This window comes from Phyllostomus hastatus, unplaced genomic scaffold (genome assembly GCF_019186645.2).
Source record: "Phyllostomus hastatus isolate PE091 unplaced genomic scaffold, TTU_PhHast_1.1 phas_scaffold_78, whole genome shotgun sequence".
Taxonomy (NCBI): domain Eukaryota; kingdom Metazoa; phylum Chordata; class Mammalia; order Chiroptera; family Phyllostomidae; genus Phyllostomus; species Phyllostomus hastatus.
Genome location: NW_025334041.1, coordinates 55817833 through 55823757, shown reverse-complemented (window position 1 = coordinate 55823757; position 5925 = coordinate 55817833). Strand labels below are relative to the sequence as shown.

Here is a 5925-nt window from a genome sequence, read left to right as displayed (position 1 = left end):
AGAAGTATAGATATGGGGGGCTACTCAGTGTTCACGACAGAAAAGATTTGAAGTCACCCTTCTTGAAATCAAATCCTAGCTTTACTGGCTATTAGTTTTGAGCAAGTGACACAACCTCTCTTTGTCTCATTTTTATTGTCTGCAAAGTGGTAAGAATATTATTATATATGCTAGATGGTTATTATAATAAAATATATTTCAATATAAAACAGCATCTGATACACAGTAAATGCTCAGTAAATGTAACATAACTTATTATTTCCCATTTCCTCTTCTATTCTGTGTTCATACCCTCTGCAATATCTGAGAATTCAAAGAAGAAAATCTGACTGGAACAAGACTATCTCCCCCATTTGATTCCAATGCCAGGATCCTCTCTATGGGCCCTAAGTCCCTTCCACTTATGGAACATACTCCAGTGCCCACCACTTTTTCCTGAGTCATTTGAAGGACTTCAGCTTTTCTAGTTGATGAACAACTAAATCACTAAGTGCTTTCTAACTAAGCATGGAAGCCTGACTCAGAGGGAATCATGAGGTGGGAGGGTTAGGTGTGAAGATCTGGGGTGTAGAGCACACCCATTCTGAGAGGAGGGTGTCCTGAACCATAGGGGTACCAGGCTTGCTTTGATTGCTTAGCTCTCCTGCTTGTGGCAGCATCTAGAGGATAATCAGGACTGGAAAGAGGTGTTGTGGGTTAGCTGGTTCATGGGTCTTTCTTTCCGGAAGGTCAGTTGTTTGTGCTGATGAGTACTAAATATTCAGGGGCCACATTCTAACCAGGAGCCATTCAAGCCCCATAATTCTGGCCCCTAGTACACTACTCATCCTGGTTATAGTGCCTGGTCTATAGGGAGGAGCCCTCACTTGTTCAGGCTGCAGATGGTTTCTTCTGCACACAGCTGGAACAGAGAGACTGTCAGGGCTTTTCTGGGTGGGACCTGCCTGGAAAAATACTCTCATTGTCTTCACCTGTTTAATGGTAAACTTCTGAACACAGCAGAAGTTTTTCATGAGGAGGCCTCTTGCATTTGGAGTTTGAAACTCCATATTTAGGAGAAGCTAGACCCCTGGATGCTTATGAGACATTTAGTGTAGCTTACCCCTTCTTGCTCAGTTTCCCATCTGTATAGAGATTAAGTAACTGCTGCAGATACTGGCCAGCAGTGTCCAAGGCATTATGGATGAGATACAAGACAAATTCACATGGACTACCAAGTCCATGGCACAGCCACTCTCTTAAGGGGAGAGCACTTCGACCCTTGCCTTGACCAGCTTTTATTGACTTTCTAATAACATACATCAAAGAAGGTTTTCATTCACTATATTTAGGTTTGCTTTAGGTAATTACTTTTTACAGATAGCAATGCAAGGGATGTTACTAATTACTTATTACAGATTAACAAGGAAAAATGTTGCAAATGCAAGGGAATGATAAGAGTAATAGGTCTGGTTATACTTTAGTCCTTGGGAGAATTGGCACAGACTTCAGGAAGTTACTTTAAAAATATGCAGCAAACACTTGCTGCCTGAACTCAGGGTGAGGGAGTTTTAGCAAGAGCAAGTCACAAAGCAGCCTAGGTACAATGCAGGCCTGATTTCCCACGGGGAACCAATCTGTGGGTTTGGCTCCTGCATGCCAAAATGTAACTATTGGGTTTTTCAATAGGGCTGAGCTACAATTGCCATTGCCAGGCACATTGGTTCCCTACATTTCCCCCCTTGTTTTTAGTTAGGACTGCTATAGATCCCACAAAGCTTGCTACTTGCTGGTCTCTTACACGGCCGTGGGAAAATAATTTGCAAATGCTAGGAACCACTGCCCTTCCTCACTGGTGGTGGGGATACAGAACTCTGCAGAGGAATGCAGCTGGGAGAAATGGAGAGGAAAATGAAGCATTAGAAATGGCAGCTATGTGGCAGATCCTAAGAGAACTATGGCAACATCAGTTGATTGCCCAGGAAGTGAATCTCAGGAGGGAGAAGAACCTGTGAGACACTGTGAAGAGCACCTCTTGGAGGAAGTGCAGCTGGAGGAGTTTGTGGACATTGCAGACTATTCTACCACTAATAAGACAGCTCAGTTTTCTGAGAGGAGAGAAAATTCTCATCCTGAGACAAACTACCACTGACTGGTGGTGGGGTGAGTGTGCTGGCTGCTGTGGGTACATACCAGCAAGCCACCTGGGGAAGGACCTGGAGGACTGTGACCCCAAGGACACATGGCAGGATGAAGAGTACTTCGGCTGCTATGGAACCCTGAAACTTCATTTGGAGATGCTGACAGACCAGCCACAAACAACTAAATACCATCATGTGATCCTACAGAACAGGGAGTCCTTCAAAGACAAAGTAATTCTGGATGTCAGCTGTGGGATCGGGATTATCAGTCTTTTGTGCACATTATGTGCAACGCAAAGCAGTATATGCAGTGGAGACCAGCGAGATGGCCCAGCACACTGGGCAGCTGGCCATGCAGAATGGCTTCACCGAGATCCTCACCGTGTTACAGCAGAAGGTGGAGGACATGGTGCTGCTGGAGAAGGTGGACATGCTAGTGTCTGAGTGGATGTGGACCTGACTGCTGTTTGAGTTCATGATCATGGCTGAAGGAGGGTGGGGTCATCTGGCCAACCACGGCTGCACTGCACCTCATGCCACAACACACGTATTGGGTTTTTCAATAGGGCTGAGCTACAGTTGCCATTGCCAGGCAGATTGGTTCCCAACAAGTAACAAAATATTCTGTCATTTGGCCTTGCATTTTTTTTCAGGGAAAAATAGGAGAGAAATCTTGTGAGAGAGGATATTTCTGGAAAATAACACTGTGAGTTTTCTTGGTTTAGTTACTTATAACAATAACAAGTGATCCATCAGCTCTGTATATTAATTCTTGCTTCTATGATAACAATCTCTAGTTCAGTAGAGCTAACAAAGGAAGCCTTCTCTTTTCTTATACAGTTATTTTGCCCATTTTTAACATTTCAAAGGTTTGAGGAATAAGTTGTGCAAGCAAGGTAGTACTCCGGGATGGCAGTTCCCAGTGCTGCTAGGAGATTGGAGCTGAGCAAGGTTAGGAGAGACAGTCTCCTCACATCCAACTGCTGTTTTTATCTCCATTTCACAGATGAAGATATTGGGGCCACAAATGTGAGCAGTGTTTCAAAAGATGTGGTTAGTGACAGACTAGGTCCATAGCTTTTTCCACTTTTAGACTGTGAGAGCCTAATCTGAAGTCTGAAGTCAAGTCACAGCCCAACCCCAGGACTAAAATTTATCTTCTAAAAGTCCATTTGCTCCTTTCAGCTTGACATCAGTAGAAGGAGGCCTGAAGAAGTGAGGTTGGCACAGACTCATCTTTCAAAAGGCTTTGGGTTTGAGGGGGAGTAGGGAGACCAGCTGATCAAACTGATGATTGATGGCCTGGAGGGCTGATTTCCCCCTTGATGCTAAAAAAAGAATTTAGAGAGGCAAAAGAATGCAAATCAGCAAGATCAAAGTTAATTAAATCATGTGAAGAAATAGGCAAAGAGAAAATAAGGAGAGAATGATGAATCCGGAAGTGAGGTAGTTGCACAAAATACAAACTGTGATTTCCTGTGCATTTGGAGAAGGGACCACACATTTGGCTTTACAACAAATGTATGAGCAGGGATGGGAAACCAGTCATGTGATCTTTGGAATCCTGGGGGGTGGAGAAGTATCAAGGATTGGTCTCTTTGTTATGCAAGAGCTGGATTGAGAGGGTTTCTGTTTCTTGAAACTAAAGAATCCCCAACAAAGTTCTGATTGTTCACCTCTCCAGCTTCTTTCCCCTTGAAACTGGGCTCAACACAATGAAAGGCAGAGAGGTACCCCAACCTCTTTCCCTCCCTAGAAGCATTTTGCTCTGTGCCTCCTGAGGGGGTGGGGCATGAACTGGGGCATGGCCACAGAGGCACTGCTGTCTTTGGCTAGCAGTGTCTGGGAACTGAAGCAGAGAAGATATCAGATCACAGAGAGCTGCCTGGTTTTTTTGAGCCTGGACAGCTGATGGGCTGCAGGGGAACCACAGTGCCCTGGGGAGGCCATTCCTGGCAGGGCCACAGGGTCAGCAGGGCCAGCCTGCTTTCAGCCCTGTGTGTGAACCTTCCTAGTTCCGCTCTATAACTGTCTCATCCTGGAGGGCCCAGAGCTAGGGCCACTAGCTCTGCAGCACCTATTCTTGGGCAGTTAGTTGTTCCTGCAACCACAATGCAGGAGGGGAGCCTGAGCCAAGGCCAAAAAAAGGGATTGGGGAGGGCACCAACCAGAAGCTAAGGAAAACAAATTAGGGGCAATTCAAGCTCTGCACCTGCAAAACAGGTGAACTGCCCTCTTTCAAGGGTTTTATGATTAGAAAAGGGTGGTTTTTCTGCCTGCCTTTAATTCCATTAAGCAATGTTGAGATTTAAACTAGAGGGAAAAGAGAACATGTGTCCTCCTCTCTCTTATCTTTTCTTACTTTTTACACACCATCCTCTAGCATCCTGTGCTAAAAGGGTGGTGAATAGAGACGGCCCCCAAGAAGGTTCAAATGCTATGTTTGCAGTGTCCCCAGGAAGCTGATCACTCATTTCCTAAGGGGCTGTAGCTCCTCACTTGTGCCTTTGGCAGTTTCCTATGGTCGCTTGCCAAAAGCGCTTAGCCTTGACACTGCCTAGCCCTGGTCTTTAACAAGGAGCAGAATCAGCCTTTTTTAAAAAATTACTTTATTGTTGTTCAGTAACAGTTGTCTGCGTTTCCCCCCCGCCCACCCCACCCCAGCCAAACCTACCTTCTTCCCTTGCTTCCACTCTCCTCCTTGGTTTTATCTATGTGTCCTTTATAGTAGTTCCTGAAAACCTTTCCCCCCTCTGTCCCCGCCCCCCTCCCCTCTGGCTATTTATTGTTAGATTGTTCTTAATTTCAATGTATCTGGTTATATTTTGTTTGCTTTTTTCTTTTGTTGATTATGTTCCAGTTAAAGGTGAGATCATATTGTGACTACATTCATTCACAGTCCTCCCCAAGCCTCTGTTAAGAGGTGAGGAGGGAGCCTGTAGATTGTTGGGAGTATAAGGTCAATTCTAAGTGGTGAAGTTTCCTGCTCTGTGGTAGGCCCAGGGCAACAGGGAGGCAGAGAGCCAGAAGTGGCTGGGTCAGGAATAATCATCTCCCTCTGAAAGTTGGAGCTGGAAGGGCCAGGTTGGGCCATTAACATATCTCTACTGTAGGGAAGAACACCGTGTGCCTAGGGTCAATTTAGGACCACTCTTGGTCAAATACAGGTAGAAAGGTCATGTATATTTTTGTGCAATATGTCCCCAGATTAATAAATCTCCAGCAAAAGTGTTACTGAAAAGGCGACCTGGCTCTGAGTAGGCCAGTAGTTTGTGGGTTCTTGACTTTGTGCAGGAAAGATTTCACAATATGAGTTTAGGTAATTATGAGAGTGTGTTTATTAAAACTTTTAGAAATGCATGAGAGAGAGATATGGGAGGAGCCAGATGATCTGATCTAAGTGCCTTTATTTGATGCTGTGCTTACAGATGGGCTGAGTCTGGACAGACTGCAGTCCCAGGGGCAGGCAGGGATGGAGTTTTTAAAAGAAAAAGCTGGAGGGTTTGTTGGGAGGATAGGGGAGGGGTTATTCTCTTGTTCTTCTGTGTGGTTGCCTCAGGGTTTCAGGATGTGAGTCAGGACAGTGGATTAGGTAAATGGCTGGGCTGTTTCCAGGTACAGTCTGACCAGGGTCAGTTAGACCATGGGCCATTATGGCTGGCATCAGATGTCTATTGGGTATGGTGGGAGAGGGTTTTGATTAAGCAGTGGGCTACCAAGCACATCAGGATAAATGCTTCCTGGGCACTCCAGCAGGTTGGAAAACTAGCCTGACTGGGTTATGAGCAGGTTGGTGAGTCGGGAC

At 45.4% G+C, this 5925-nt stretch overlaps 1 pseudogene; it reads left to right on the top strand.

Annotated features, from left to right (window-relative positions):
- Nucleotides 1-1924: 1924 nt before the first annotated feature.
- Nucleotides 1925-2686, top strand: LOC123811245 (annotated as a pseudogene).
- Nucleotides 2687-5925: the final 3239 nt, after the last annotated feature.